Raw genomic sequence first — 22,159 nt, 5'->3', positions numbered from 1 at the left:
CATGTTACAAGCAAGTTACCACTTCAAAATAAAAGGACACAAAATGAATGTACACCTGTCACAATATAGAGAAATCTAATGTAAGGAAATTAATAAAAGAACACAAATCCTTCATAAGGTAACAGAACATTACAGATCACGAAAAAACAAATATAAATGTATATGTTTGAAAAGCATTCTACAGTGCATCCGGGAAGTCCTTCACAGCGCTTCACTTTTTCCACATTTTGTTATGTTATAGCCTTGTTCCAAAATTTATTAAATTCATTATTTTCGTCAAAATTCTACAAACAATACCCTATAATAACAATGTGAAAGTAGTATGTGTGAAATCTTTGCAAATTTATTCAAAATAAAAAAACAGAAAAATAAATCACATGTACATAAGTATTCACACCCTTTGCTCAATACTTTGTTGAAGCAACTTTGAAGCCATTTACAGCCTAAAGCCTTTTTTTAGTATGATGCTACAAGCTTGGAGAAAACCATCCAGGCAAAAAAGTTTGATCTTTGTGTCATCAGACCAGAGAATTTTGTTTCTCATAGTCTGAGAGTCCGTCAGGTGCCTTTTGGCAAACTCCAGGTAGGCTGTCATGTGCCTTTTACTGAAGAGTGGCTTCCGTCTGGTCTCTCTACCATACAGGCCTGATTGATGAAGTGCTGCAGAGATAGTTCTCTTCTGGAAGGTTCTCCTCTCTCCACAGAGAAACGTGGAGCTCTGTCAGAGTGACCATCGGGGTTCTTGGTCACCTCCCTGACTAAGGCCCTTCTCCCCGAATGCTCAGTTTGACCGAACGGCTAACTCTAGGAAGAGTCCTGGTGGTTCCAAACTTCTTCCATTTACGAATGATGGAGACGTTCAATGCTGCAGAAAGTTTTCTGTACCCTTCCCTTGATCTGTGCCTCAATACAATCCTGTCTCGGAGGTCTACAGACAATTCCTTATACTTCATGGCTAGGTTTGTGCTCTGACATGCACTGCTAACTGTGGGTCCTTCTATAGAGGTGTGTGCCTTTCCAAATCATGTCCAATCAACTGAATTTACCACAGGTGGACTTCAATCAAGTTGTAGAAACATCTCAAGGATGATCAGTGGAACCAGGATGCTCCTGAGCTAAATTTTGGGTATCATGGCAAAGGCTGTGAATATGAATGTACATGTGATTTTTTTCATTTTTTATTTTTAATAAAATTTGCAAAGATTTCAAACTTCTTTCACTTTGTCAACATGGGGTATTTGTAGAATTTTGAGGAAAATAATTAATTTAGTCCATTTTGGAATAAGGCTGTAACATAAAATGTGGAAAAAGTGTTGCACTGGGAATACTTTCCAGATGCACTGCATCTTCACTCCAAGTGGTTTATTCTGGTGATTATTTTTCCAATTCTGCATCTCCTTTTTACTAAAATGTCAGAACCAGTATCATTTATGTTTTAATTAACTAACCACTTAAGAAGCTGATCTGCAGGTGGCAGGCAATGGATATCTGCCGGCACCCACCAATCATTGGGCAGAGACGCTGAACGGAGCTCTGCCTAAGTAAACAAGGCAGAGTTCTGTTTTCACAGGGAGAAAGTGATGGATTTTGTGTCCATCACTTCCCTTTGTAAATTCTGCACACAGTTTACACAAAAACACTCATTAGGCACACAGTTAACCCTTTGATAGCCCAAGATGTTTAACTCCTTCCCAGCCAGTGTCATTAGTACAGTAAGACCTTGTACACGCGGTCGGACATTCTGACGGAAAATGTCCGATCGGACTGTGTTGTCGGATAATCCGACCGTGTGTGGGTTTCATCTGACTTTTGCCGGCGGAATGTCCGACCAACAAAGCTTGAGAGCTGGATATAAAATTTTCCGACAACATGATCCGATCGGACTTTGTCCAATCATTTGTAGAGAATCCAGATCGGGCAAAGTGCCAAACATGCTCAGATCAAATTCCTAGACCAAAGCTATTGGCTACTAGCCTGAACGTAGTCCTGTCATAATGAAATAATGTCATTACGTTACGAACGATCGGATTTTTCGACAACTTTGTCCGACTGTGTATGCAACACCAGTTTCAGATAAAAATCAGACGGATTTTGTTGTCGAAATGTCCGACCGTGTGTGTGTACAGGGGGGCTAACAGTACACATTTTTAGCACTGATAGCTGTATTAAAGTGTCAGTGAATAGTCCCGTTATAAGTCGCTGAGCGCAGCCATTACTAGTATAAAAATAAATATTCCAGTATATATCATAGTTTGTAGACGCTAAGTTGTGTGCAAACCAATTAATATACGCTTATTGGGATTTTTTGGATATGTTTTATAGCAGAAAGTAAAAAATAGTAAAAAAAAGTTTCAAAATGGTTGAATTTTTCCTGTTTATAGCGCAAAAAATAAAAGCGCAGTAATGGATAAATACCAATAAAAGAAAGCTATATATCTGTGGGGACATTTTATTTGGGTACAGCAAAAATGGCCTGGTGATTAAGGTGAGTAAATCTTCTGAATTGTCAAGTGGTTAATCTAATTTAACATTAGAAGCAAGAAAACAATTCTACAGCAAGAGGCATTACCAAAATATATGGGGACACTAGTACTAACATAGGCAAGGGTTCTGCTGATAGTTCAGAAATATATATTTTACAATTCTGCTGTTTAACATGCTATATTAAACCAGACATTTATGACCGAAGGTTTAACAGAGTAGTAGTATAAATATGAAGGATCAACATGCAAATTAAATAACTGCTTTAAAACCTCTCCATAATAAATAAATACAAACAGGCATTTCTCTTGTCCCCATACCCATTTTGTTTATTTAGATGTATACATGTGCCTGCATCCAGTGACCTCTCTGTAATGTCACCAGAGGGAAGTTCTCAAGAAGGACACAGGCTTGATATCCCATCTTAGTCTTCTTGCAAGTCAGATCCTATTTAAGCATTTTAGGCATGTGCTTATTTACAGACCTAAATATTTTAACAGAGCTAAAAGGAGGTATGGGAGTATGACTTATTCATAACCAGAGACTCTGCGGGGACATGAATTGCATAGTGTGGAAAGTCACAGGAGCTAAAGCCAAAGGAAAAATGCATAAAAACAACTCATCTATTTTATCTGCTCTTTCAGAGTCAAAGACCCAAATATCAACTCACTTATCAAGCTGTGCTAAAGCGGTTTTGGTACCCAATTGGCTGAATTCTGCCTAAAAGCATCACAATAGTGGGATTTAAAAGAAAAGAAAAAAAAAAAAAAAAAATATATATATATATATATATATATATATAAAACATGATGTAAAAATATAATTATATATGTTTGGAAATACAATTATAAATCCATTCATAATGTTAAGAAGAGAAACACATCATTAACCATAACCTACAAAAAACAAGATTGTGACCCAATTTATTTATTTATTTATTTAAAATCAGATTTTATTTAATGCAATTTTTAAATTGTACACAAACACTACAAAGCACGCAACGCAGGACATCAAGAAAGAAAACAAAAAAACAACAAATTGAAATATATTTAAGATTATGATGATTATAGCTACGGATAGTTACATGATTTAGTATTCTGGTGCTATCGTTTTATTTTTTGAAGCAAGGGATGTAAGGTGTAAATAAGTACAATTGTGACTTATAGAAGTTCTGGTAAACATTAAAAAAAAGATTTATTGGCATTATGAAAATTGATTCAGTACAAAACTCTAATTATTGGTGGTTGAGTTCCTAAATGTTTGAAACGTTATACAATACTGATGTTGTGTTATGTTGAGATTTGTGGTTAGGAGTGGTACTGGGGGAATTTTAATTATTGTAAGGCTCACTGATCTCATCCTGTGCTAGCATAGTCAGCCACTAAGTGTATAAATGCTTTTTGTGATGATCTTTTTCTGGAGTTCTGGATTGTAGGCTATAAGTTTCTATTGGTACAAAATCCTAAAACTGGATTACTCTTTGCCACGAAGACAGCAGAAAATCAGACTTCATCAATTTAATTTGGTCAGATTGCTTAGAGTCTCGCTCCCCATCACTTTTTCAAAGATTGCTGTAGTTTTGGCCTGCCCCATTTCAAATATAAGGCTGATAAACTTAGTTGGCATTAACTGAGATCCTTTTCAATTTTGGGTTCTAATCAGATAAGGTGCATTTTGTAATCTCTCTCCACTGCTCAAATGCAAATATAACAGATGTAAATATCCATGAAATACATTTCCTAAAACATATTTTATGTTAAGATAAGTTTAGCCCAACTTTATTCACAGACTACCTTGCAAAATGTGCTGCATCTTTTGAAAGCTATGGTTAATCAACAGATGCAGTGAGCCCCTCCTTTGAAACGTAAGCGTCAGACTTTTGTTGCTAAGGGCGCGTGCCAGGAACTTGTCTTGCATACTAACGGCACACAATTGTTGGCCAACAAACAAGAATGTAGTGACGTACTACGTGGAATTTCAGCTCTTGAGCGCCACCCTTTGGGCACCTTCTTCTTATGTCGTGTTTGGTGAGCATTAATTCCAAGCATGCGTGTTTGTACTTTGGACTTGTGTGACGGACTATACGAAAATCCGACAGCAGATCATTGTCCTTTTTTGGTGGAAAGTTGGACAACTGAGTGTACTAATGATCAGATATTAGGCAAACAGTCGGTCATCACACAATTTCCTGCCGAAAATCCGATCGTGTTTATGAGAGTTTAGATACATGAGTGACAAGTTTAAAAAAAAAAAAAAATATATATATATATATATATATATATATATATATATATATATATATATATATATATATATATATTTTTTTTTTTTTTTTTACTTTTTGCCTTAATAAATATCCCAATTTAAAACCGATAGGCCGATACGTATTCTTCTACATACTTTTGGTAAAAAAAAAAAACTAAGCATATATTGATTGGTTTGCACAAAAGTTATAGCACTGACAAAATAGGGCATAGATGTATGGCTTTTTTTTTTTTTTTACTAGTAATGGTGGTGATCCACAATTTTTATCATGACTGTGACATTGCGGCAGACATATCGGACACTTTTGACACTATTTTGGGACCATTCACATAGCGATCAGTGCTATAAAAATGCACTGATTACTGTATAAATATCACTGGCAGGGAAGGAGTTAACACTAGGGGGTGATCAAGGGGTTAAATGTGTTACCTAGGGAGTGATTCTAACTGTGGGGGAAGGGGACTGACGAGGGGAGGAGACCAATCGGTGTTCATACTTTGTATGAACAAACGATCTGTCTCCTCTCCCCTGACAGGACGTGGATCTGTGTAACGGTAGCTTTCTTCATTGTTCCTTTCAACGTTGTCCTATACATCTTCTTGGCTACAAACAGGTTACCGCTGCTTGATGGACATTACCGTATTTGCCGGCGTATAAGAGGACTGGGCGTATAAGACGACCCCCTATTTTTCAAGTGAAAACATAGGTTTTGGGCAATACTCGTGGTATAAGACTACCCCCCTTCTGAGGCAACACCATTTTAAAAAAACATTAGAACGATTAAAAAATACAAAGCAAGAATGTCAACTACTCATCCGCCATGCTGTGTTATGTCATAAAGTAAATCAAACAATAATAACACAAACAGAGATCTATTGAATACCACAACTCTGGAAAGTAGAATTTTTCACTAACCAAACCTATACCACTTTTGGGTTACATTCTATGGGAATTGTCCACCAAAATGCATTTAATAACCCCCCTGTCATATGTCCTAGATTTACCTGTCCCTCTTGGGTGCCTGAGACCTCAAAGGCAAATAGCAGGATGTATAGTAGTAGGAGATCAGTGAATGGATTTACCCAGGGAAGTATGGTGAGCGGTGCATTATTTTAATGAATACAACGCCTGCTTGGATTGGCAGAGGCTGTAGCATCATCAGCCTTGCCTCTCTCTCTCTCTCAAAGCCAATCCGAGCAGGCTACTCTATGTAGCCTGCTCGGATTGGCAGTGGTTGTTACTCCAATCCAAGCAGGCTCTGTATTCATTAATAGAATACATCGCTCGCCGGGATTGGCTCAACGGCGTATACTGTTTGTTGCTGAAGCCACATACAGTATTAGCAGACATTTGGGGGCTGACATCCATCGGGCAGCATTGTATACCTGTATACCCGGCGTATAAGATGACCCCCAATTTTTGGGCATTTTTTTTAAGTGTAAAAGGTAGTCTTATACGCCAGCAAATACAGTATGTTTTAATCATTTCAAATGACCCACTGCCTGATTTTTTTGTGCCCAATTGAGAGATTAAGGAATTAACAAAAAAAATCCATTACACATGTGCCAAGACCTGCATTTTTCTATTTTTAAAAACCATATATCTCAGCAAGGGCACACAGAAAACAATTGTTCTCTTTGTGTCCTGTTAATGGAACAGAGAGGCGTGGAAAAATTCAGCATGCCCGAAATTCCACTCTTCACATTAGAGCTCTCCTGAAGTCTCTGTCTGTCACTGCAGTTCCAAGCTCCACAGCTGGGATGCGGTGCATGAAAAGAACTGGTATGTCGCTTTGTGACAATTTAACAAAAGTTAAAAAAGAAAAAAAGTAAACCGGTCCCTGCATTGTAAAAATGCAAGGCACCGCCTGCACAGAATGGACAGCAGTCTGCACAGGGAAAAGCTTGTTCTTCTGTGCAGATTAATGTGAGTGGTCATCCAATGTCATTATCTAGCAAGTAGCAATAAAAGTCTAGGATTCATCTTGTATGCTTACACTTCACCCACCTGCTTGGTTTGTTTTTGTATTTGAGCTTTTGTCTATGCCATTATCTTGTGCAACTGACTTCCTCTTTAGCTCAGTTGCCAGTATTGTCATATTTTGAATTATCTGAACTTGAGCCTACAGAAATGCAATTCAACATATTCCATGGTTCAGGAATTTCACTTTTTCTGAGCCTTATATAAGCCTACTGACAAATGCCAGAGTATAACTGAATGTTTTTGCAAGATTTGATTTATTTTGACTTGGCCGCACAATTATTTCAGCCTATGCCAAAACTACATGTCATTGGTTCTGCAGTCTGGGAGTGCCAGAGGGTGGGCTCTGCATGTCATTGGAGCTGGCTGCCTACACATAAAGGGGACCAAGATGACAATGTGTGACTTGTTACCTAGGACCGGCACGGCGGCTCGAAGTAGGACAGTGCTGGATCTGCTGTGTGGGTAATTGTGTTTTGAAAAGAACCCAAGAATACAGATGAAAGAGAAGAAAACATGGGGGAGGCGAGGGTAGTTGTGTACCGCTTTAAGCAGTATAACCTGGAAATAAGTAGTAACAGCACCATTGAGGCCTCATCTTCCCTGTAAGCATGCTTTTACAAAGTAACAAAGCAATTTGTGGCTCTAAATGCTCACTCCCTCTATCAGTGTGATACACAGAGGGTTACTGGAGGCCAATATCAACATCAATTCAGTTCAGTTGCTAGTTATAAAATTGTAAGCCATTTATATATCTACCTAGAGTTCAAAATTAAGTGTATGAATGCGGTTTCCTGAAGAACCGTAATATTTTCTGAGTGGCTTTGGATAACCTTTAACTTTAAAGTTTTGTTTTCAAACATTTAAATAATAAAATATGTGGAACCGAGAGCCAGAAAATTTTACAAATAAGGAAGTTTTGTTTTCCACCCAATTCAGAACAAATAGAATACTAAATATGTAACAATCCTTTTTGACAAAATGAAGAAAAAAAACATTTTGCATAGCCTGTGCCACCAGGTAGAGGGGAGAGAGGAGAGTGGACACACGTTCTAGGTGTTGATCCAGAAGTGACACGCAATGTCATTTTCGGGTCCCTGTTGACAGTTTCCCCAGCCATCAAGACCGGGAAAGAATCTAATGCAGTGTGATGTGAACTGCATTCAATTTAGTCTTTTAGACCCTGCTTGTCTCATTAACCACTTGCTTACTGGGCACTTAAACCCCCCTCAGTCCCAGACCAATTTTCAGCTTTCAGCGCTGATGCACTTTGAATGACAATTGCGCGGGCATACAACACTGTACCCAAATGAAATTTTTATCATTTTTTTCCCACAAATAGAGCTTTCTTTTGGCATTTAGTTACAGCTCGGAGTTTTATTTTTTGCTAAACAAACAAAAAAAGATGCAAAAAAAAAATCATGTTTTAATAGTTTGTTATAAAATTTTGCAAACGGGTAATTTTTCTCCTTCATTGAAGTGCGCTGATTAGGCGGCACTGATAGGCTGCATTGGTGGGCACTGATGGGCTGCATTGGTGGGCACTGATAGGCTGCATTGGTGGGCACTGATAGGCTGCACTGGTGGGTACTGATAGGCATAGTTAAGGCGGCACTAATAGGCACAGATAAGGCGGCACCGATGGGCACAGATAAGGCGGCACTGATGGGCAAAGATGGGCACAGATAAGATGGCACGGATGGGTGGCACGGATGGGTGGCACGGATGGGTGGCACGGATGGGCACTGATAGGTACCACTGATAGATGGGACTGATGGGCACTGATAGGTGGCACTGATAGGTGGCACTGCTGGGCACTGATGGGCGGCACTGCTGGGCACTGATGGGCGGCACTGCTGGGCACTGATGGGCGGCACTGGGGTGCAGCACCTTTGAGGCAGATTGTGGGCACTGTGGGTGGCACTGTGGGTGGCACTGCTGGGTGGCACTATGGGCACTGCTGGGTGGCACTGCTGGGGGGCACTTACTTTTTATCAGGGTGGCACTGCAGGGGGCAGGTGGGCACTGGCAGGGGGCAGGTGGGCTCTTGCATTGCTGGCCGTGATCGGGACTGATGTCCCGATCACGGCCGCCGGTGATCGGCTTTTTTCTTTTTTTTTCTCCTCGCGCTGTCAGCGCGAGGAGGAATACTAGCCGATTACCGGCTCCGTTATGTCACCTGATCAGCTGTCATTGGCTGACAGCTGATCACGTGATAAGGGGTCGGGATCGACCCCTTGCACGGATCGGTGATCAGGCGAGTCTCATGGACTTGCCGATCACAGAGCGCGCCGCGCGCGCCCCTTAGGGCGCGCGCAGGCTGCTCGTACACGGGACGACGTCAATAGACGTAGTCCCGGAAAAGGAGATCCGCTCTGTAGCCGTCAATTGACTATAGCGCGGATCTCAAGTGGTTAAAGAGAACCTGTCACCAAACAAATCATCACCTAATGGAGTTTTTGTTCTCTAGGTGCCGGGGGGGGGGGCAAGTAAAAAAATAAAAATAAAAAAAAAGTTTTTTTATTGTAAAAAATGAAATTACACTCAGAGCACATACAATCTCCCCCCCCCAAAAAGCTAGCTTTTAACAGCGTTTCTCTGCATCTATTCAAAATCAATGGTTCGCTATGAGAGCCCATTGATTTATGTCACATCCAAGATGATCCGACTTGTGGTGCGATTTGTGCGCTAAACATCTTGAAGTGGAAGCCCTCTCCAAAATGAAAAAAAAAAAAAAACGGTTTGGGGTCCCCCCCTCCAAGACCTATACCAGACCCTTTCCGAGCATGCAGCCCGCAAGTCAGGAGGGGGGGGGGGGAATGAGCAGGTGAGGGCAAAGTCCCCCTGCTCCAAAGCACCCCCCCCCCACACCAGAGCACCTTGTCTCCATGTTGATGGGGACCAAAGCCTCTCCCCACAACCCTGGCCAGTCGTTGTGGGGGTCTGTGGGCAGCTTATCGGAATCTGGAAGCAAGGGGCCCCCAGATCCTGGCCCCCCACCTTATGTAAATAAGTAAGGGGTACATTGTACCCCTACCCATTCACCCAAAAAGGTATAAAAAATAAATAAAAACAGTACAAAGGTTTTTAAGTCCTTTATTAAAGCAACTCCGATGTATCTTCTTCCTCTGGTCTTCTCCCCTCTGCGGCTCTTCTCCCTCCTTTGCTGAGGTCTTCTCCACTCTCTGGCTCTTTTCCTTCCGCTATATTCTTCCGTTGTCTTCTCCCTCTGCCGGGTCTCCTCTCTACGCTGTCTTCTCCCTCTGTTCTTCCTCCGATGCTCTGGGTCTGGCTTGGATTTTGGGGGGACCCCACGCCATTTATTTTTTCATGTTGGCGTGGGCTTTCCCTTCAATAACCTTAGCACAAGTTGCACCACAAGTTGGATCGTCATGATCCGGCTGGGATGCGACTTCTATTCAAATTAATGGGCTTTCATAGGAAACCACCTTTAAACTGCGTTTAGGCGCTTTTAGCAGTGTCAGACATTTTTACAGCTGTAACGCAAGTCCTCTAAACGCGCTAGCCCTGGGGTTTTTTTTTCTGCAGCTTGAAAAATGCCTATGCTCCTTATTTCTTTCGGACCCTCCCTATACACATCCCATCTTGTTATCTCTGTCTTTAACAGAACAGAGTCCTTCAGTTTATATGAGCTCATAAACACACTAGAGTACCCAGATCGACGCTCTATACCCAAAGGGTTGCAAGGTAACCTGGGAGCCCCTAACCATGCCAAATATTTGGCAGCCCAGATTTCTCAACTGTCTATGTTACATGCCCCTTTTGACACCCCATTGTGGGTGCTTTTGGAATTACCTACCTAAACCCCGGATTCTCTCGTTGCTTTGGTTTCCTCATAATTTACGCCCCCTGACACTAAGTCCTCTTATGCTTCATGGCTTGAAATTGTGGGACTCTGTCAGATATTCGGGAAATCTGATGTTCCCTTTCATGCCTCTTTTAACGACTGTTAACAACCCTCTTTTTCTGCCGGGACTAGAACAACCCCATTCCTTCTCTTGATGAACCTCCAGTGCTCATTTTGCTACTATGCGCTCGTTCCCATAACAGGAGACCCTCCAGGAGACATATGAGATGCCTGGGCAAGAACATTTCCATTATTTACAATTGGCCAACTAGATTTTATCTCTCCATCACACTGCCTCCTTTCTTTTTTGCAAGAAGTCCTTTGAGCATACCTGTTTACACTCCCCGGGGGCCACTGGTCTTATTTCATTGCTTTACACCTCCCTTAATGGTAGGTCATCTTTATCGACCCTTTCCTATGTGACACAATGGGAGCGGGATCTGGGTTTAAGTGTTGAGGGGAAGGACTGGAGAAAAGCTTGGATGACAATAGCGAAATTCTCATTTAATACTAACATTTTTGAGGCTGCATTTAAAGTGCTCCTGCAGTGGTACTGGGTCCTGGCAAGGCTTGCCCATGCTTACCCTGGTAACAGTGACAGATGTTTTCGTAATTGCGATCAGTGTGGGGATGTCCTAAATATATGGAGATCATGCCCATGTCTGATTGGCTTCTGGTCCATAGTCTTTGGCCTATTACAATCCTTATTTCATATAACAATTCATAAAAATGCCTGACTGGCTTTTTTTTACATTGTCCTATACCAGGTCTTTTCACGCACAAGCGGAAATTGGCCTCATACCTTTTTATATCTGCCAAGCAAATTATAGCCCAGGCTTGGAAGACTCCATCTGTTGCTTTTCAGGGAGTGAAAACCAGAATGACTGCCCTGATGGTTGATGAGCAGATGTCCAGTATTTTGAAAGATTTGCATGCAAAATTCTTAAACTTTTGGGACCCTTCCATAATGTACTCCTGCCTGTCCCTGCCCCCAACTAGCTATGGCCGACTGTAAACTTTGCTTGTGCAGGTCACGTGTCTGTAGTACTCGCCCTCTCCTGGGGCGTCTTTGTCCTCTTTCCCCCTTTTATTTCTCCTCTGTCTTTTTCTCTTCATTCTTGATATGGAGGCTATTATATGAAGACCGATTTCCCTTAGGGGACAATACAGTATAGCTTTTGGGTCCTGGTAACAGTTGACAGTTATGTTAATTATTCTACGTACATGCGCTGTTTCTTTTGTCAGAGCCTGTTCAATATCGCCCCTGCGTGGTCAAACCATGGCTTGTCATACTCTCTTGAACCCTAATAAAAATATTCAAACAGAAAAATGCCTATGCCACTTAGAGCTCCTAAAAGCCTGTGTGTGCATTAGGCTATAGAATATGGGGAGGTGTTTTTAACCACCTCAATACAGTGGCCACTTACACCCCCTTCCTGACCAGACCAATTTTCAGCACTCTCACAGTTTGAATGACAATTACTCAGTCATTGATATTTAAAATGGAACAAGTGTGTATCTATCACAGGGTGGTGTCTGTGGATACACTGATAAATGAAATGCCACGTCCTGGTTATCACTTTGTGAATGTAAATATTGACAAGGAAAAGGGGGAGTAAGGGAGAAAAATAAAAAATAAAAATAAAAGAACCTTCACACAAAAGACCTCAAAAGAAAAAATGTGGGTTCAGTTGGACTTTTTAGGCCCCTTTCACACATGCGGATGGTATGTCCGTATTTCATCCATCCGTTTGCGGATGAAATACGGGCCATACATTCATCCCTATGGGATAGTGGGTGTCTGCGGATGAGCATCTGCAGACACCCGCTATTGTCCGCCTCCGCAAATGTCCGATTCTGCAGACGGAGGAAAATCCTATTTTTCTGTCCGTCTGCAGAGCGGATCGGATGAACACGGACACACGGTCCGTGCTCATCCGATCCCCATAGAGGAGAGCGGAGAGCTGACAGGGCGGTCCCCGCACAGTGTGCGGAGACCGCCCTGTCCGCAGCCGGCTCAGCGGGGACAACGGAGCGATCCCCGCTGAGCGAGCGGATCTTCACGGGGCGGATCTTTACTGATCCGCCCCGTAGGAATTATTTCTATTTATTTTTAAAACAAAAAATAAAAACAGAAAATAAAGAGTTCAATTTCCTTTTTACACACAAAAAAGAAATGTTTCCTCCTTATAACTACACATTTAACATCCTATCAAAAGTAGTAAAAATCCATTTCAAATTTCCAAAAAGGAAAAAACAAAAATTTTGTGAAAAAAAATGCCTTTGTTTCTGTGATACATTTTTGCTAATTAGTCATTTTTCTTCATAAATTTTGGCCACAATTTATAGTGCTACATATCTTTGGTAAAAATAACCCACATTAGTGTATATTATATTATTATAGATCACATCTGATCAGGTCTTCAGTACATCAGGTGTATCTCATTTCTTGAAACTAACAAGTCAGGAAAGTACAAATACCCCCCAAATGACCCCTTTTTAGAAAGCAGACATTCCAAGGTATTAAGTAAGTAGGATGGTGAGTTTTTTTAAGTTCTCTTTTTTTCCCACAATTCTTCGTAAAATTAAGATTTTTTTTTATTAATTTTTTTACAAAATTGTCATATTATCAGGTTATTTCACGCACAGCATATGCATACAACAAATTACACCCCAAAATACATTCTGCTACTCTTCCCGAGTATGGCGATACCACATGTGTGAGACTTTTACACAGCCTGGCCACATACAGAACACCAACTGAAGTAGTACCTTCAGATGTTCTGCGAGCAAAAATTACTTTTTTCTCATCTCATCTCATTTCACAGCCACCTATTAGCCCTTGTACACACGGTTGGAGATTCCGACGGAATGTGTCCGATCGGACCGGTTTGTCGGATATTCCGACTGTGTGTGGTCTACATCAGACTGTTTCCGTTGGAGTATCCGACGGACCAAGTTTTCCAACTTGTTGGTAAAATTTTCCGACAAAATGTTCAGATCGGACATACTCCGATCATGTGTAGAGAATTCCGATTGGACAAAGTTCCACGCATGCTCAGATAAAATTCCTATACCAAAGCTATTGGCTACTAGCATGAACGTAGTCCCGTCGTAACAAAATAATGTAATCACGTCGGATTTTCCGACAACTTTGTCCGACCGTGTGTATGCAACAGTTTTGGACAAAATCAGTCGGACAAAATCCGATGGATTTGGTTGTCGGAATCTCCGCCCGTGTGTACAAGGGCTTATATTTTGAAGGCCATGGAGTACCAGGACAATGGAATTTCCCATAAAATGACCTCATTTTGGAAAGCAAACACTCCAACGTATAATCTGTGAGGTATAATGAGTCTTTTGAACGGTTCATTATTTTCCAGAAGTTTTTGGAATATGTGGAAAAAAAATGAAAACGCATTTTTTTTTTTTACACATAGTTGTCAATTTATAAGATATTTCTAACACATAGCATGTATATAGCAAAAATTACACCCCAAAACACATTCTGCTACTCCTCCTGAGTATGGCGATACCACATGTGTAGGACTTTTACACAGCCTGGTCACATAGAGAGGCCGAACATTGAAGTAGTACCTTCAGGCGTTCTAAGAGCATAAATGACACATCTCATTTCATTCCTACCTATCACAATTTTGAAGGTCATGGAGCACCAGGACAGTGCAATTACTCACAAAATGACCCCATTTTGGAAAGCAAACACCCCAACGTATATTCTATGAGCCATGGGCTGCAGATAGGTACTCTGATGTGCTGGTGACAGGTACTTGAGTACTCTGATGGCCTGGGGACAGGTACACGGATACACGGATGGACTGTGACAGGTACTCGGGTACTCGGATGGACTGCGACAGGTACACGGGTACTCGGATGGACTGCGACAGGTACTCGGGTACTCGGATGGACTGCGACAGGTACTCGGGTACTCGGATGGACTGCGACAGGTACTCGGGTACTCGGATGGACTGCGACAGGTACTCGGGTACTCGGATGGACTGCGACAGGTACTCGGGTACTCGGATGGACTGCGACAGGTACTCGGGTACTCGGATGGACTGCGACAGGTACTCGGGTACTCGGATGGACTGCGACAGGTACTGGGGTACTCGGATGGACTGCGACAGGTACTCGGGTACTCGGATGGACTGTGACAGGTACTCGGGTACTCTGATGGACTGTGACAGGTACTCAAGTACTCTGATTGACTGTGACAGGTACTCTGATGGACTGTGAGTGACATGTACTATGAGGGGTGGTGACAGGTACTCTTTATTGGGGGGGGCAATCAGTGTGATTGGTGTACACTGTAAGCGGTAACGAGATGTTACCGCAATCTCCTCCTCACACACGATCGGTGTGTGAGGAGGAGAACCCGGGAAACCTCTTGTTACCGCGGTTTGTTTACATTTTAGTGATCGCCTGTGAAACAATCACAGCCGATCACGTGGGTAAACAGCCGGCCAATGGCTGTTAACCAGCGTCGGTGACGAGCAGTGTTCCTGGGGAACACGCCGCCACCGACGTGCACGCTCAGAGCGCTCGCGTGCATTCGCCATGCACACTGGGGTGTGACCATCTGTGATCGGCCGTGGCTTCATCACGGCCAATCACATGGTAAACAGCCATGCGCAATGGCTGTTCACACCCTTCGGTGGCGAGCGGTGTCTCCGTGACACGCCAGCACTGAAGAAACAGGGATGCGCTAGCATTCCCTGTTTAAACGGGAGGACGTCATATGACGCCCTCCCGCCACAATAGGTCCGCCACCTGGCCGTCATTTGACAGCCGGCGGTCGGAAAGTAGTTAAGCTGCGGGAAAAAAATGTCTGATGCTGATAAAAGCAGCTGTAAAAATGCATGTGCATGAGGCCTTAAGCCGCGTACACACGGGCGGACTGTCTGTCCAACTTAGTCCGTCGAAACACATTTCAGCGGACAGTCCGCTCGTGTGTGGGCTTCAGCGGACTTTTTTAGGGGGCAGTCTGGCGGACTAAGTATTTCGGAATTTCCGTAATATTGTCCGTCCAACTTTGGTTTCAGCGGACAGTCCGCTCGTGAGTAGGCTAGTTCGACGGACTAAGTATGGCGCATGCTCAAAGGATTTACACAGCGAAAGGTTGCATTGCTGTGTATTGGACGTCCTATTTCTAGTCCCGTCGTACGTGCTGTACACGTCATCGCGCAAGCTTTCGACGGACTGTTTGTTCATCGTGTGTGGTCAAGTCCGTTCATTTGAAAGTAGGACGGACTGTCCGTCGGATTGTCTGACGGACTTAGTTGGCCAGACAGTCCGCCCGTGTGTACGCGGCTTTACATTTTACAAAAAAAACCTGGGTAATTGGTTGCATTTTTGTTCCCCCTAGACCTTGTGTTTCCTAAGCCTTTGTGGTAATATCATGTGACATAAAAAAATTGGAACTACCACTATTTTATTCTGTAGGGTGTCTGCTTTCAGAAAATATATCATTTTTGGGGGTTTTATGTCATCTCCAGGCCTAAAATTCTTTTTTAAAAGTTCACAAAAAAGGTTTTGGCTGTGAAAAGGTTATAGAATAAGTTCACCTCCAGGAATGTGTTACATGTTCCACCAGTAAGGTTTGTTAGTTAAGAAAAAATGTCAAACTTTTTTAGCTGGCTCCTAAATTCACAGCATCTTTGTTAAGCCCTGCTCTAGTCTATTATTGTATAGTAGTATTATTATGAAAGTTCTATGTTTCATATCATACAAAGATGGAGGGGATCAATCACTGACCGGTAGATTGTAGACAAAATCACAACCTGCGTGACCCTAATAAATAGTTAGCGCCAGTAAAATATACAGATAGACAAATTTTAGAAAATATATAGCTGACATATACACACATATACAAAGTATATGAAAAGCGTAGAACAGGAAAAAAAAAAAAAAAGTTAGTGGTAATATCAAAAATAAACAATGCTGATGGAATTCTAGCATGTAAAACAATATATTATGTTATACTCTTTATTGGGCACTCATTGAAACTGCTTTACCACCAACAGAGAATGCCTATGTACTGAAATATTCCGCTGAAAAACATTTGAAATAAAAGGTTCATGGGATACGTTCTGGCAACGTCGTACAATTAATTTGGCCCATATAGCTTTCCACAGGGCTTTTATGGTTAGCGCCTGCATTCCTTGGAAAAAAAGCTGAGTCAGATATGGAATCACAATGTGTTTCTGCTGAAGGGCAACACTGAATACAAACCACAACAACTTCGCCCGTGAGCATGTTTTCAATTAAGAACTATGAATTCTCAGAGAGTGAGCATTGAATACAAGTAAAGTTTAGGCAATGGAAACAAACGTTACTGAGCACCAAGTATAAGCCTGGAGGCAGCTCAGTGCTGCAGGAATTCACACCCAGTTCATGCTCAGTCTTGCCAAAGCAGATCAAGCAAGTAGAGGAATGCAATCTAATCCAACCGAATCTTGGTATAAGCCACACATCTCAAATTAAATTAGGCAATGGCAAGTATTTACACAAAAACAAAGTTATCCTTGTGTGGCCCTTCTGCCGTTTACTTTTCATTTCAGTAGAATACCGCAGACTATGGCCCTTTGTCTGCAACAAGATACACCTGCAGCTATAATCTTTCGTGGCTTTTCTCTGTAATCAAGAATATATGACGAAACATGGCACAATAAATTCCTAATGGCAAAGACCAGAAACAACCACTTCCTCTTGATATCCAAAGTAAACTGTTTGACGTTAATACATTACCTAATACCAACTGCAAACTATTTTTATTCCTAAATACACTATACAGCAGAGTGCAAACCATGTTGTATATTGGCTCGAAGAATATGGAAGAGATTTTCTGTGCATTCAAACAATTCAATCAACTCTAGCCCAAGAGAAAAGTGAGGACTAATTTTTGCCTGTGGAGTTGTTAAACTAACATAGGCAGGCCATACATGGTGCAAATTTCTTTCCTGCAACCATGGGTTGCAGGAAATACATTGTCACGATTCCCCCACCAACACAGACAGTGCTGACAGGGTAATCCCTCCTGCCGAGCCATTGTCTGCTGGGAGAGGACAGTAACTATGGCTAGAAGCTATAATAGCCACTAATTATAATTGTAAGAGAATCGGGCAGGCAGGCTGGTTGTACCCAAGTTGATCGATCAACTTGGTAAATTCAGCCTGCCCATTAACGATTCAAATCTCATTCAAACCGTGTATGGCTGGCCCTACTGTATCTAATAACTACTTTCTTCAATGGGGAAGCAGCTAATAAAGTCAAGGTCCAAACAACCTGAAAACGATTGGTATCTTTGTCTATAACATTACATCTCTCACATCATTCTCATTGTCAGCAAGAATGGGGGTCTCAAAATATTATTAAACTCTCCATTTTTTCAGCAGCCAATTTAATTACTTACTGGAGGATGCAGTTTCTTTATCCTTTATTCCTTGCCCCAGGTTTCCTAATTCAGGGTGGCTCCTTTTTCTTGCAGTGTCCTACGGAGCCACTCACCCTTGCATGCAGGGACTAGAGTTGTGTCTTCCTGTGCTGTGTGCATTTATAGAAAACATAGCACCAAAGCCTAGGATGGCAAGGCACTCATCTGCTCCTCCCTCCCCCTTCTCCAAGCTAACAAACTGGTTTAACCACTTGAGACCCGCGCTATAGCCGAATGACGGCTACAGCGCGGATCTCCTTTGCCGGGACTACGTCTATTGACGTCGTCCCGTGCACGAGCGGCCTGCGCACCCCCTGAGGGGCGTGCGCGGCGCGCTCTGTGATCGGCGAGTCTATGAGACTCACCTGATCATGGATTGGAGCAAGGGGTCGATCCCGACCCCTTATCACGTGATCAGCTGTCAGCCAATGACAGCTGATCATGTGATACAACGGAGCCGGTAATTGGCTATTATTCCTGACAGCGCGAGGAGAAAAAAAAAAGACCCGATCACTAGCGGCCCTGATCGGGACATCAGTCCCAATCATGGCCAGCCCTGCCAGTGCCCACCTGCCCCCTGCCAGTGCCCACCTGCCCCCTGCCAGTGCCACATCAATAAAAAATGTGTCCCCCCCTGTCAGTGCCACCCAGCAGTGCCCACAGTGCCACCCAGCAGTGCCCACAATCTGCCTCAACAAAGGTGCTGCACCCCAGTGCCACATATCTGTGTCCATCAGTGTCATCTACCAGTGCCCATCAGTGCCCAGCAGTGCCGCCCATCAGTGCCCAGCAGTGCCACCTATTAATGCCACCTATCAGTGCCCATCAGTCCCATCTATCAGTGGTACCTATCAGTGCCCCTTAGTGCCACCGATCCGTGCCACCCATCTGTGCCACCCATTCGTGCCATCTTATCTGTGCCCATCTTTGCCCATCAGTGCCGCCTTATCTGTGCCTATTAGTGCCGCCTTAACTATGCCTATCAGTGCCCACCAATGCAGCCTATCAGTGCCCACCAATGCAGCCTATCAGTGCCCACCAGTGCAGCCTATCAGCACCAGTGCAGCCTATCAGTGCCGCCTCATCAGCGCACTTCAATGAAGGAGAAAAATTACCTGTTTGCAAAATTTTATAACAAACTATTAAACATAATTTATTTTTATTATTTTTTTGCATCTTTTTTTGTTTGTTTAGCAAAAAATAAAACTCCCAGCTGTAATTAAATACCACCAAAAGAAAGCTCTATTTGTGGGAAAAAAATAATAAAAATGTCATTTGGGTACAGTGTTGTATGACCGCGCAATTGTCATTCAAAGTGCATCAGCGCTGAAAGCTGAAAATTGGTCTGGGCATGAGGGGGGTTTAAGTGCCCAGTAAGCAAGTGGTTAAAGTGGTTGTAAACCTGCCATGCATGCTTTATAATACTAAGGCACCATAGAAATGTGCTCACATATCTAAATGCAATCTATGTAGTTTTACCTTAAAAAATCTTTTGCCCAGTGCCTGTATGAGCCCTGTCAATATCAGAAATCAGTGGGTGGGTCTCAATGCCGAAGCTCAGGAGGTGGAGTCGTGTGCTCAAAGGCCTTCCCTCCCATCTCTACACTCCCCCCAGCAAGCGAGGATTAGCCTTGTGTGCGTTCACATCACACGCAGAGCGCTTACGACCCCGTCAATGCGCGAAAGTCAAAGCTACTGTGTGTATACAAATTCGCATTGACTAGCCAAGTCCTCTCACAAGTTCCGCCCAATTTGAACTTGGGGAAGCCACCACATGACTTGGCATGGCCAATAATGCTGAGGCAGCCAAACGTAGGAGAGCTGGAAGAGGTAGGGGGAGCAATCTGTTGCTGGAATGCTGGACCCACCCCCCTTTTTCTCATGCTTGTGCATGAGAGAAATACGTAATTTGTCACATCAGTGGGGTTGTGGCGGGACACATTTTTCTCATGTGTCGGCTTTTAACCCAGCAAGAAAGATGGATCCACCATTCATGGCAAGATTGGGCACCGATGACTTGTTAACCTTTACTGTACCAGGTAAACTGCTTAATTACATTTTTTTTTATGTTTACAACCACTTTAAGACTGCGCTTTCCAATGTTAACTCTTTCCTGTGAAGATCAGACGTTCAGGGAAGCAGCACTGATAGAGAGAGAGCCGGAGACAGCAATGTGATCATAGAACTTTTTTTTTTTTTACCGGGAATGCATCAAGGTAAAAAACCTTAAGCCTTTACAACCACTTTAACAGTTTGAGAGTGTCTGAACACTGAAAATGTAAAAGTGGTTTTCAATATATTCATGGAAGAAGTGGGAAAAAGCAGCTAGATTCCAGAACAAGAGAAACAATAGAGAGCCACGAATCTATGGGGGACAAAAATGGTAAAGAGAGGGCTGGAGGGGAAGAAAGAGGGAAGTGAAGGAGAGGGGGAAAGGGGAAGGAGACGGTTCCCCCTTCTCCGACCTCTACTTCAGAACCTGACTCATGCCTGTGTTTTCTTCTTTTTTTCGATTTATTTAATTTGGACAGTCAGCACTTTGTATTCAAATAGTCTGTTGTGAGTGCTTTTCCTGGAGTCAACAAGGTCCTCCATATGCTTAATATCGTTGATCTTTACTATCCACAGGGCAATTGAGAGGACATGAGGTTGTTTCCATAACTCCAGAATACAACTTCTGGCTGTGTTGAGTAAGTGTGGAAAAATGGATGTCTTATATGTCGTCTTGTTGTTTTGATGAAGCAAGACAAATGCTGAGTTGTCCACGATTAGAAAGAATGTACACTTTTTAACAACCCAATGTACCTCAGCGCAAAAGGATTGTAAAGAGGGAAATGACCAGAATACATGTAGGATGTCACCAGTGGCACCCCATTTCTAGCATCAGTCAGGCTAGAAAAAAAAAGTTTTTGTTCTATTCTTAGTTCTTTACTGTCTGGCTTGGAGAATTAGATCACAATGACCAAAAAAAAACTCATTCTGCAAAAATTTTTAGTAGTCCAAAAATTGGGAAAAAACATACCAGAATTTACTAACTATAATTGCTACATAAGAGGATTGTTCTGCAAGCAAAACAATTATAGGTCATTCTTCCAACAGCTTTTGTTAATAGGCAGCAAAGGCTGGTTTATATTAATAGCATGCTGCCAGTTGTGAGCACCGTAAGTCATGGTCATTGGATTAGTGTCCACAAGAATAGTTTAAAGGATAAGTTAGTTTTTTTTTCAACTTTTTTTTTCTAAATTCCAGCTCCCCTATGTACCAAAATAGCATTAATGTTCTTATTTTGCCTAAATAAAACAGCTTTCCATTAATGCTACGCAGACTTATCTCCCGCTCTTCATAGCTGTTTAAACACACTACTCTATTACTTGTGCCTTACCGGACAGACTTTAGGTCATAACACAGGAAGGAGTTGACCAGCTGAGGGTAGATGAGGCTGGGTGTGTGCTAATGAGATCAGCTGGGCAACTCCTTCCTGTGTCATGACCTAAAGTCTGTCCAGGAAGTAATCAAGCAGTGTTTTTAAACAGCCATAAGACATTGAGGTAAATGTGTGTACAATAAATGGAAAGCCAATTTATTTTTGTAAAAGAAGTACATTAGTTCAGGAATGGTACATAGGAGAGCTGGCATTTAGGGGAAAAAGGGTGAACTTTAAATGTTTACAAGGCCGTCCAGTCACAAAACAATGTAGGAAACAATAAAACAAATCAATACTCACGCTAGGTGACAAATTGTGACAAACATGCAGCTGCTGTCCACTAGGTGCTAAATCACCTCAAATGACAATCAGAATAATACAGCGCTTACAGTTTGTGATAATATATAAATCATTACTGTGACAAAAATCAATTACAAAAACAAATCTCTTATAAAGTGCTCGGTGCTCCAAAAAGATTTAGAAGGTGCTTAAGTGATTCATGTAAACATGCTGTGTCACGTGACACACTCCCCACTCGTATTCCCACTCACCAGTAAAAATGGACCGTCAGCTTTGCAGTCGGGGGGTTCAAACACGCTTGTTACTGGTGTTAGGAAGAGGGGCCTCTGGAATTCCCTATTGAGATCTCTGAATAAAGGTCTCAGGGGTAGCCAAAATATCCACAGGGCTC

At 42.4% G+C, this 22,159-nt stretch overlaps 1 protein-coding gene across 18 annotated transcripts in view; it reads right to left on the bottom strand.

Moving 5' to 3' along the window:
• NCOR2 (nuclear receptor corepressor 2) overlaps positions 1-22,159 on the bottom strand; it is a 640,543-nt gene that overhangs the window by 405,342 nt on the left and 213,042 nt on the right. The window lies entirely within an intron of this gene.

This window comes from Lithobates pipiens, unplaced genomic scaffold, assembly GCF_037356315.1.
Source record: "Lithobates pipiens isolate NorthernLeopardFrog02 unplaced genomic scaffold, aLitPip1_a1.2 Scaffold_3, whole genome shotgun sequence".
Classification (NCBI taxonomy): Eukaryota; Metazoa; Chordata; class Amphibia; order Anura; family Ranidae; genus Lithobates; species Lithobates pipiens.
Note: the sequence above shows the minus strand (reverse complement) of the source record. Positions and strands in the feature narration are given on the sequence as shown.